Raw genomic sequence first — 11349 nt, 5'->3', positions numbered from 1 at the left:
ACTCTACTGGCTCCCACCCATCTCTCTAATGGGGACTCAAATGGTCCTGGGGAAAAAGAAGGTGAAGACTCAGAGCTCAAACCCTTCTGCTTCTGCTTCCCTCCTTTAAAAATCAAAACCTGTAGGTTGCCTTGGTTCTCCTGCTGAGCTGAAGAAAATGATTTCTGACTATGGCTTTGTCACGAGCCTCCTGTCCAGTTCCCACAGATGAGATGGCACCTTTATAACACTCATAGATAACCAGAGACTGGAAAGTTTTCTTCTGGATTGGAGACTTCAGTGACCTAGTCATAGAGGCTCCCTCAGGATCACTGCTCCAGAGACCACCTTCCCTAAGGAAGAAGTGTTTGTTTATGCCTCGGATAATACTTGAGAAGGCTTTTAATGCCCTATCCTTTCATTCAGGTTACATCATTTTAAGCACAATTAAGAACAAAGTGCTGTGGGGAAAATACTTTTTGCTATCTTATATTGAGCACTTACTGTGTACCAAACTCTGTTTGATTTGTCACCCTCATCTGAAGGATACAAAGGGAATGTGTGAATAATTTGACATTTATTCCTCACAACCTGTTCATCTCCACTTTAAAAGTGAGGAGCACGCACAGCTTGTAGGTTCTAGAAACTTGAGTCAAACTCTGGTTTGTCCAACTCCAAACTTTACAGGTACTTAATATGTTACTGACATCACCCAATTTTGTCTCCAGATACCAGTCCTGGCTACTGTAAACTATGTACATTGTCAAAACAGTTTTCAGGAAGGTATTTTATTTAATAACTACTAATAAAGTTTTGTGTGGCAACTTGCATGCTTCACCCTTTACCAAGAGCTTTTATGAATTAAGGATGACAGATTTCATAACCAAGAAATAAATCTTGATTGGGGGAAATTTGAGCTTTGGGTGCCAGTGGATTAGATAGGTTTTGGGTTGATGGCAAAAGTCTTCTTTGGGAAGTTATGAGATCAAAACACAAAGACAGAATCCATCTTCCTCCAGGCAAGTCCAACTAAAACCACCGCACGCAAGTCTGTGCACATACTACAGTGAGGACTTGCTCACCCTCAGCTAAGACTGAGCAATGACAGTGCCTCATCTGTCTATTTACACAGAGAATTGTCATGGCCCAGATGACATTAATAAATCCCAGTCTTTGTTCTTGATCCCACCGCACAAAAGGAGAAAAATAATTCATTAAAATAAGCTCTTCTTGAGATCCAACTGCAAAGAGGATGTTGTGAGTTCTTAGAAAGCTCTAGAGGTATTTTGTTACTTCAGAGACAGTTGCCATGGCAACTTCATTTCCAGATGCATCTTAAGCAGGTCTTCTTTAAAGCCGTGTTATCTGATACCTTGCTCTAGTAAACGTGGAGAACAACAACAAAAAGTTATATTGTCTTTCCATTTGCGTAATACTGTCACCTTTCCAAAACTTGAATCCCTAGAAAAGACTTCTTTCTTTCTTTATTTCTAACTTAAACTATATATTATATATGTCCTATTATGAGACATGTGAAGATTTACACTTGATAAAAAATGTTTGCACATATGTCTTATATATATGGATTAGGTCTCAGACTTCTGGTAGATGATTGAAGTTGCACAAGTATGGTACCAAACCAGTCCCTACATATCATAGTATTCTCAGCTTCATTAAGAAGCACAAACCTGGTCGGAGAGAAGAGATGACAGCTGGGAGGGCTTCATGTGAAATAGATTTGATGCTCTCCCAAGAAAGTAGAATTAAATTCATTTTTTAAGAATCATATGGATCTGTATAATAGTTAATGTCGAGTTGATTTTAATAAATGTATTTGGCAATATAATACATGAGGCTCAGGAACACACACACACAAAATCATGGTTCATGCCAGAAAGAAGATTACAGTCTATAGGCTCTTTTTCCTATTTCCGTCCCTATATATTTCACATTTCCCAGGGTTCAGTTCTTAACCTTCCATATTGTTTCTGTTTCCTTTAATTATTGATGAGCTCATGTGTTTCATGTCTTCAGCAATCCCACCATGTAAATGACTCAAATTTCTGTCTTTAGTTCAATTTTCTATTAAGCTCCTTTCTTGAGTATCCAGCCTATTTCGGAATATTTCAAAGAGGAGTTCAAGGACGAACACATTTTCCTTTATCCAAAAGATGTCCTCTCAACCTCTCCATTATTTACTGGGGTACAAGCAATGATGAGGAAGCAAAATATAGAACTCATTAAGTTATTCAAAGTCCTGGTTTTTCTAGGGCAGTCCCAATTGGTGCCTATTATCCCAGAAAAATTAGTAGCTCCCTTTTCATCCTGATATATATCCTATGTGAATGAGAAGTAGTAGCCAGAGCATGAAGATTGGACTTTGATAGACCTCAGCAGAAATCCTGGTTCTGCTACTTGGTATCTGTGTGATCTTGGGAAATGTGTTTAACCTTTCTATGAGTTTCCAATTTTTTATCTTAATATGAGGAAAATAACGGCAACTTGAAAGGTTTTAATGAGTAAATTATGCACCTCTGGCACACAGAGGATACAAAAAGCAATTCTTTCTTTATTATTATTAATTATTATCATTATTATTTTTAAAGTACATATTTTATGCATATTATTTTTACTTTAAAATTTTTATTAAATAAATAAATATATCAATTATTATAGTAATAATCTTACCTATATCCTTGGATAAAGTAGTTTTGGAATGGGCTAGAACAAAAAGAAACTGAAAACTTTACACAAGCAGTAGAAACAGAAAAAGATGGACTGGACCATATATTATGATATTATGATGAAATGCAAAACAGGATTTTGTATCTCTATGGTTTGAAAGAGAACAACGGAGAGGGAGAGGCACAAATCAAATTTGACTAAATTTTCATGCCCAGGGAAACTGGTGCAGGATGACAGATATGGAAAAATGAGGAGGTGGGAGGATAAAGAGCTGTAATTCAGACCAGATCATTAGATGCTGGAAGGGCTTCCAAACCACATAGAACAAAAAATAGAAAATTAAAAATCAGAGATTCAGTGAAAGAGATTAGGATACAAACCGGGAAATTACCTGAATAGAGGTGATCACAGAAAGATGGGAAAATTGCTTCAAACAGGAGTGTTTAAAGACAGAATAGTTAAGGGTAAAATTTGAACCTTTCAAAAATGTTAAGAAATGGATAATGGGAGAAGAAAATTGATGAAGGGAAATGTCAAAAAAGGCAAGTATAGCAATTTAGAGCAAAAATTGAAGAAAACAAGGTAGAATTAAACCTCAAATGTATTGCTTATTTCCTGGGTGAACCTACAAAAGTAACTTAAACTAATTAAGACTCAGTGTCCCAACCTAAAAACAGGATAATAACACTATCAAATTTGCAGGATTAAATTATACTCGAGTGTATATTCAATTAGTAAATATTAGTTGAGTTTATAAAATGTCTCACGGGTCAAAGGTAGAGAAAATTTCAAGAACAAGGAATAAATAATGTTACCAAAGGCCCAAGGCAGGTGGGGGAAAGACTAAATAATGGCCTGGAACTAATGGGTTCTCTTGCAAGCCTATTCACTTATTTTTCTATATTACTCTTCCCGTGATTAGTCTAATACAGCCTTATACCAGTCACTGATTATTTCAAGACCATATCCACAAACTCCAACCAGATTAAAAGTTTCTTCAAGAGAAGTTCTTAATCTTATAACTCTTGGACACACTAACAGTCTCACTACCTATTGGAATGATGAAAAAAATTATGGATGCTCCTCAAGAACTTGCTCAATGTAATGTGCTTGCATTTAACATAGAACAATGATAATCCACATTGCAAATCCATAATTCCAGGGATTTTTAAAAACACGCCAACAACTAATCTGGCATTTAAAGGTAACTTTATTAAACTTTAGGATAGCTGTTTTATACAGAGTTTTGACATGCTGTGGCCATAAATAATCACCACTCACATCACATCACATCACATCACATCACATCACATCACAGAGCTTCTGGATTGACATTCTCCTTGATTAACGTTTAGGTCTGTGGCACTGGCTGGGCTCTGCTTGACAGGCTACTTGCCTTCAGGGACTCACTGACTCTCCTGTTTTCATCTTCCAGAACTTGAGCATTACTAATCCTGAAAAGAAAGTTCAGAGCTTTTTCTGTGATTCTTATTACTTCCTTTACTAAAGTTTTAAAAGGCTAAGAGATTTGTGAATTTCAAATGTAACTATCGAATGTAAAGTATTTGTCCAGATAAACTGTGCTATGAAACGAAAGATTTTCTTTGCAACTTATACAACTTCTTAAAAAAAACACAGTTCAGAATCTGACATAGGCTAAGTTAAACATTTTGTTGTATGAAAAATACTGGTAATTTACCTGTCTTAAAATAATTCAAACATATAATTAAAAAACTAATTTTGATTAAATGTTTCTTAAAATGAAAATTTGTAAAAAGAAAAGTAAAGCAATTTAAACATATTTTTAGTAAATATGTAGATATATTGTATTTGTCAAGAGTAAATGTCAGCTTTATTTAGAATATTTAAATACGAAAAATTATGTATGTTAAGAAAAAGTTAACTGTTCTGAGAATACTACTAAGGCACTGAATTCATATATTCCTTGAGGTATGAATTATCTAAATTTTTATATCCCTAATATTCAGATATTTAGTTTTTTTCTCAAGAAATATTTTTAATAAGATGATTCAACCTTATTATTTTTCTCCTGGAAGACAGAGTTTTAAGAAACAAGTAGGTAATATATCCTGATGAAAATACTGTGATAACACTCAGGTTCAAATGTACTTATCATTAGAAAAGGGCTTTATATACTTGTGTGTTTTTATTTTTAAACATATTTTGTTTCCTCACAATAATACATCAATCACAAGGCATACTGAAGCATAGAAGGCCATCACGTTATATAAAATTTGATTAAAAAGTTTAAGATCATGTTATCAATTGGATTATTATATGAAAAATTTAAAAGTTCTGTAAAAAGTTCTGAAACTTCAGGTACATAATACATTTTAAAACACATCCCCCAAATTTTACCTTTAGAGTATACCAAAAAAAGGTTCATCTTGGAATATAAATGCAATCAGATGGCCATAATATAAATGAGTGCTGTATTTTCAATGGCACTAACACTGTTCTGTGGAACAATACAGTGCAAAGTGACAGTAAGTGGGCATCAGGAGAAGTGATCTAGATTCACCATAAACTAGCAACTTAAGAACTTCAAACAACAGATTTCCAGGCAAAATGGCAGAGTAAGTAAACACTGTGCTTGCTTCCTCTCAAGAATAAATCAAAAACTAACTACAGAACAACCATCATGGAGAATCACCTGAAGTCTAACTGAACAGAAGTCCTACAACATGGACACTCGGAAGAAGCCACCTCGAGACTGGATGTTTTTACTTTTAAACATATTTTGTTTTCATATATTTGACCCCCTTCATTCTTATCTTCTTTCCCCACTCCCCTATTTTTCCTCTGGTAACCATTTAACTGTTGTCTATGTCCATGAGTCTCTGTTTGTTTTCTTGTTCATTTGTTGCTTTCGGTTTTATATCTCACATAAGAGTGAAATCATATGGTTCTCAATTTTTTCTGTCTGATTTATTTTGCTTAGCAGGATAATCTCAAGATCCATCCATATTGTAACAAATGGCAGTATTTAATCTTTTTTATGGCTGAGTAATATTTCATTGTATATATGTACCACATCTTGATCCAATAATCTAATGAAAGGCACTTCATTTGTTTCCACGTCTTGGCTGTCAAGAATAATGCTGCAATGAACATCGGGGTGCATATATCTTTACGGATAAATGTTTTCAATTTGGGGGGTAGATACCCAGAAGAGGGATTTCTGGGTCACATGGCAATTCTATTCTTAACTTTTTTGAGGAACTGCCATACTGTTTTACATAGTGGCTGTACCAATTTACGTTTCCACCAGCAGTGTTTAAGGGTTCCTTTTCTCTCACAACCTCTCTGACATTTGTTATTACTTGTCCTGTTGATACCAGCTATTCTTGTGGTTTTGATTTGCATTTCCTTATTAGCCAGTGAAGGTGAGCATCTTTTCATATGTCCATGGCCATTTGCATATTTTCCTGGGAGAAATGTCGGATCAGGTCCTCTGCCCATTTTTTAATTGGATTGTTTATTATTTTTTGTTGTTGAGTGTTATGAGTTCTTTGTATATTTTGAGGGTTTGCTCCTTATCAGAGGTATTATTTGCAAATATCTTCTCCCACTCAGCTGGTGGCCTCTTTGTCTTGTTGATGGATCCTTTTGTTGTGCAGAAGCCTTTTAGTTTAATATAGTCTGACTCATTTATTTTTTTTACTTCCCTGGCCTTTGAAGTCAAATTTATAAACTCCTCTTTAAATCCAAGGTCCATGAGTTGAATATCTATGTTTTCTTCTATGTAATTTGTTTCACGTCTTATATACTTAGGTCTTTGATCCATTTTGAGATAATTTTGGTGTATGGTGAGAAATAGCAGTCTAATTTTAATCTTTTGCACGTGGCTTTCTGATTTTCCCAGTACTATTTATTGAAGAGGCCTTCTTTTCTCCATTGTATATCTTTGGCTCCTTTGTTGAAAATTATTTGCCCCTACATATGAGAATTTATTTCTGGGCTCTCAATTCTGTTCCATTGGTCTGTATGTCTTTCTCTGCCAGTACCATGCTATTCTGATTATTGTTACTTTGTAGTATAATTTGAAATCAGGCAGTGTGATAACTCTGGGCTTGTTCTTTTTTCTCAGGATTGTTTTGGCTATTCAGAATTTTTTGTGATTCTATACAAATCTGATGATTTTTTGTTCTATGTCTTTAAAAAACATCACCACTGAGATTTTGATGGCTATTGAATTAAATATGTATATTACTTTGGGTAATATGGCCATTTTAACTATGTTGATTCTTCCAATCCATAAACATGGAATATTTTTCCATTTCTTTGTCTCTTCTTCAATTTCTTTTGATAATGCCTCATAGTTTTCAGTGTATAGGAACTTCACATGCTTCATTAGGTTTATTCCTAGGTATTTTACTCCTTTTGTTGCAAATGCAAAAGGAATTGTTCTTATAATTTCTTTTTCTGAAATTTCATTGTTAGTGTACAGGAACACAATGGATTTTTGTACACTGATATTGTATCCTGCAACTTTACTGTACTGTTTATTGTTTCTAATAGTTTTTTGGTGGAGTCTTTAGGTGGATTCTCTATCTTCCATATAGAGAATCATGTCATCTGCAGAAAGTGCCATTTGACTTCTTCATTACCAATTTGGATGCCTTTTTTTCTTTCTCTTGCCTGATTGCTCTAGCTAAGACTTCCAATACAATATTAAATAAGAGTGGTGAGAAGGAAAAAATGGCATAGATGATAGAGGCTTTGTTCATCCCTCTTGCAACCAAATCAAAGTTGTGATGGAAACATGGAGCAAATAGCAAGCAGAGTCGCCTTGGATCTAGATGAACAGAAGCACTACTACTAGGGAGAGAAATAAGAAATCACTCTGCCATGGTAGAAGGTTGGGGGGGTGAAGACGTGAAGCTGCCCAGTCCCAAGCAGCTGAGTGGGAGAGGCTGAGTGGGACAGAAGCTATGGCAGCTGCAGCTGGCAACTGCAGATGCCTCTTAAAAGGGCTGTGTTTGCAAGCAGACTTTCGCGATGACAGACTTGCTCACTCTGAGCACCAGCATCAGGTCAGTTGCTCTTGCGGGGCACCAGTGACTTACAGGGAGACACTGAGTTGTTGGAGCAAGGTACGGAAGTGAGGCTTTCTCTCTGGCAGAGGTGCTGGTGATATCTATTGCTCCTCTGTTGAGCCCTCACCACTCTTAACGTGCAGATGCAGTGCCACCATAGCTGAGATGTCATCAAACTGGATAATAGAGTCGCTCTGCCCAGAAGATTCCTTGAAACTCCGCCTCCCCCACATCCAGTAGTATCTTTGGCGAGTCCACTACTACTTGCTGAGTCAGCTCCAAGATCCACACTGGTGGCAGCTGTTCTCCATTTCTGGAGTGGTTTTTTGAGGCAACTATTAGCACAGCATCTGTGGATTGCTTGCTGAATCTTAACAGGTGGCTATGGAGGAGCACAGGCCTGGGGCTGAACTTGACCTGAAGCTGAAACCCTCTCAGAACTGTGCCTCTGGACACTTACTACACAAAGCCATGCTAATAAGACTTGGAGACTTAGGAGCTTTGATTAGTATATAGAAACAGACACAGAAAGGCAGCCAAAATGGGAAGACAAAGAAGCAGAAACCAAAATAGAACAGAGATCCAGGAAAAATGGAGTCAAGCAATCTAACAGATGCAGAGTTCAAAACACTGGTTATAAAGATGCTCAATGAACTCAGGAGAATTGTAGATGAACTCAGTGAGAACTTTAACAAAGAGATAAAAAACATAAAAATGGAAATGGAAATTATAAAAGGGAACCAGTCAGAAATGAAGAACACATTATCTGAGATGAAGAGTGTATTAGAGGGAATAAACAGAGTGGATGGAGAAGAGGATTGAGCCACCAATCCCACTCAGCTGCTTGTTGTTCACCCAATCAGAACAACAAGAAAAAAGAAGCCATTACTATAATAATAATTTAAGGAACCTATGGGACAAAATTAAATGTAAAAACATCTGTGTCATAGGGATACCTGAAGAAGAATAAGTTGAAGAGCTATTTGAAGAAATCATGATGGAAAGCTTCCCTAACCTGGTGACGGAAATAAACATGTGACCCCTGGAAGCTCAGAGAGTCCCAAGAAAGAGGAACCCAAAGAGGCCCACACCAAGACACATCATAATTAAAATGCAAAAGGTTAAATACAAAGAGAGAATATTAAAAGCAGCAAGAGAAAAGCAGTTAGTTACCTATGAGGGAGCACTCATAAGACTGGCAGCTGATTTCTCAAGAGACTTTGCAGGACAGAAGGGCTTGGCACAAAATATTCAACATGATGAAAACGCAGCATCTACAACCAAGAATAATTTATCCAGCAAAGCTATCATTTAGAGTCAAAGGACAGATAAAGACCTTCCCAGACAAAAATAAGCTAAAGGAATTTATCAATACCAAGCCAGTATTACAGGAAATGTTGGAGAGACTTCTTTAAGAAAAAAAAAAAACATGTATCAAAAACATGAATAAAGAATGTTAATAACTATATTCCTATCAACAAGTACCTCAAATGGAAAAGAATTAAGTCCTCCAACCAAAAAACAGGATGGCTGAATGATAAGAAAACAAGACCCCTACATATGCTGCCTACAAGAAACTCACTTCAGATTAAAAGACACTTGACCTGTAGCTGAACCCCTCTCAGAACTGTGCCTCTGGACACTTACTACACAAAGCCAAACTAAAAGGAAGGGGATGGAAAAAGATATTTCCTCAATGGACTTCAGGAGTATTGCACTGAATGAAGTAAATAGGATAGAGAAAGACAAATACCACATGATTACATATATATGCGGAATCTAAAGAACAAAATAAACAACAGAAACGAAAACAAACTCATAGATATGGAGAATATTTGAGGGCTACTAGATGGGAGGGAGGTTGGGGGGATGGTGAAAAAAGATAAAGGGATTAAGAAATGCAAGTGGATAGTTACAAAATAGACATGGAGGTATAAAGTGTAGCATAAGGAAAATAGTTAACCATGTTGTAATAAATATGTAAGGGAGAAGAGAGGTACTAGATTTAGAGGGGTGATCACTTTGTGAGTTATGTGGATCTCTAATCACTATGCGGTACAACTGAAACTAATATATTATTGTTTGCCAACTATAATTGAAAAAAAATCCTCATTGAATTGTATAATGTAAATACAAGCAACTAATTGTCTACTACATTCCAATAAAGCTGAAAAAAAGAGTGGTGAGAGCGGACAACTTTGTCTTGTTCTTCATCTTAGAGAGAAAGCTTTTAGTTTTTTACTATTAAGAGTAATATTAGCTGAGGGTTTGTCATATATGGCTTTTCTTATATTGAGGTACTTTCCTTCTATACCCATTTTATTAAGTGTTTTAATCATAAATGGATAACATATCTTGTCAAATGCTTTTTCTGCATCTATTGATATGATCATATCATTTTTATTCTTTATTTTGTATTTGTGGTGTATCACATTGATTAACTGGTGTATGTTCAAGCATCCTTGTGCCCCTGAAATGAACCCCACTTGATCATGATGTATAATATTTTTAATGTATTGTTGTGTTCAGTTTGCTGGTATTTTGTTTAAAATTTTTGCATCTGTATTCACCAGAGCTATTGGTCTATAATTTTCTTTTTTGGGTTATCCTTACCAGGTTTTGGTACCAGGTAATGTTGGCCTCATAAAATGAGTTAGGAAATATTGCCTCCTCTTCAATTTTTTGGATGAGTTTGAGAAGAACAGGTATTAAGTCATCTTTGAAAGTTTGGTAGAAGTCACTAGTGAAGCCTTCTGGTCCTGGACTTTTACTTTTTGGGAGGTGTTTGATGATTGTTTCAATTTCCTTACTGTTGATTGATCTGTTTAGATTTTCCATTTTTTCATGATTCACGAAGTTTGTATATGAAGTTTGTGTATTTATAAAAACTTGTCCATTTCTTTTAGGTTATTGAATTTGGTGGTATAAAATCTTTCATTGTATCCTTGTGTAATACTTTGTATTTCTGTGGTATCTTTCATTTCTGATTTTGTTTATTTGTGTCTTTTCTCTTTTTCCCTCAGTGAGTCTAGCCAAGTTTTATCGATTTTACTGATTTTTTCAAAGAATCAGCTCTTTGTTGCATTAATTTTTTCTGCTGTCTTTTTTTTTCCAATTTTTTAAAATTCTGCTCTAATTTTTATTATTTCCTTCCTTATGCTGACTTTGGGCTTCACTTGTTGTTCTTTATCTAGTTGTTTAAGATGTAATGTTAGGTTGTTTATTTGGGATTTTTCTTGTCTCTTCAGATAGACCTGTAATGATATGAACTTTCTCTTTATTACTGCTTTTGCTGTATCCCAAAAGCTTTGATATTTTGTGTTTTCGTTCTCATTTTTTTCAATGTACCTCTTGATCTTTCATTTTATTTTTTCTTTGACTCAGTCATTCTTTAATAGGATGTTGTTTAATCTCCACATATTTGTGGTTTTTCCCACTTTCTTTTTGCACTTGATCTCCAGTCTTAAAGCACTGAATTCAAAGAATGCACTTGGTATGATTTCAATCTTCTTAAATTTGTTAAGGCTAGTTTTGTGTCCCAACATATGGTCTATCCTCGAGAATGTTCCATGTGGACTAGAGAAGAATGTTTAATCTGGTGTTTGGGGATGAAAGGCTCTGTAAA

Source organism: Pteropus medius, unplaced genomic scaffold (genome assembly GCF_902729225.1).
Source record: "Pteropus medius unplaced genomic scaffold, Ma_sr-lr_union100, whole genome shotgun sequence".
NCBI classification, from domain to species: domain Eukaryota; kingdom Metazoa; phylum Chordata; class Mammalia; order Chiroptera; family Pteropodidae; genus Pteropus; species Pteropus medius.
The sequence above is the reverse complement of the archived record's forward strand: the minus strand, read 5'-3'. Positions refer to the sequence as shown.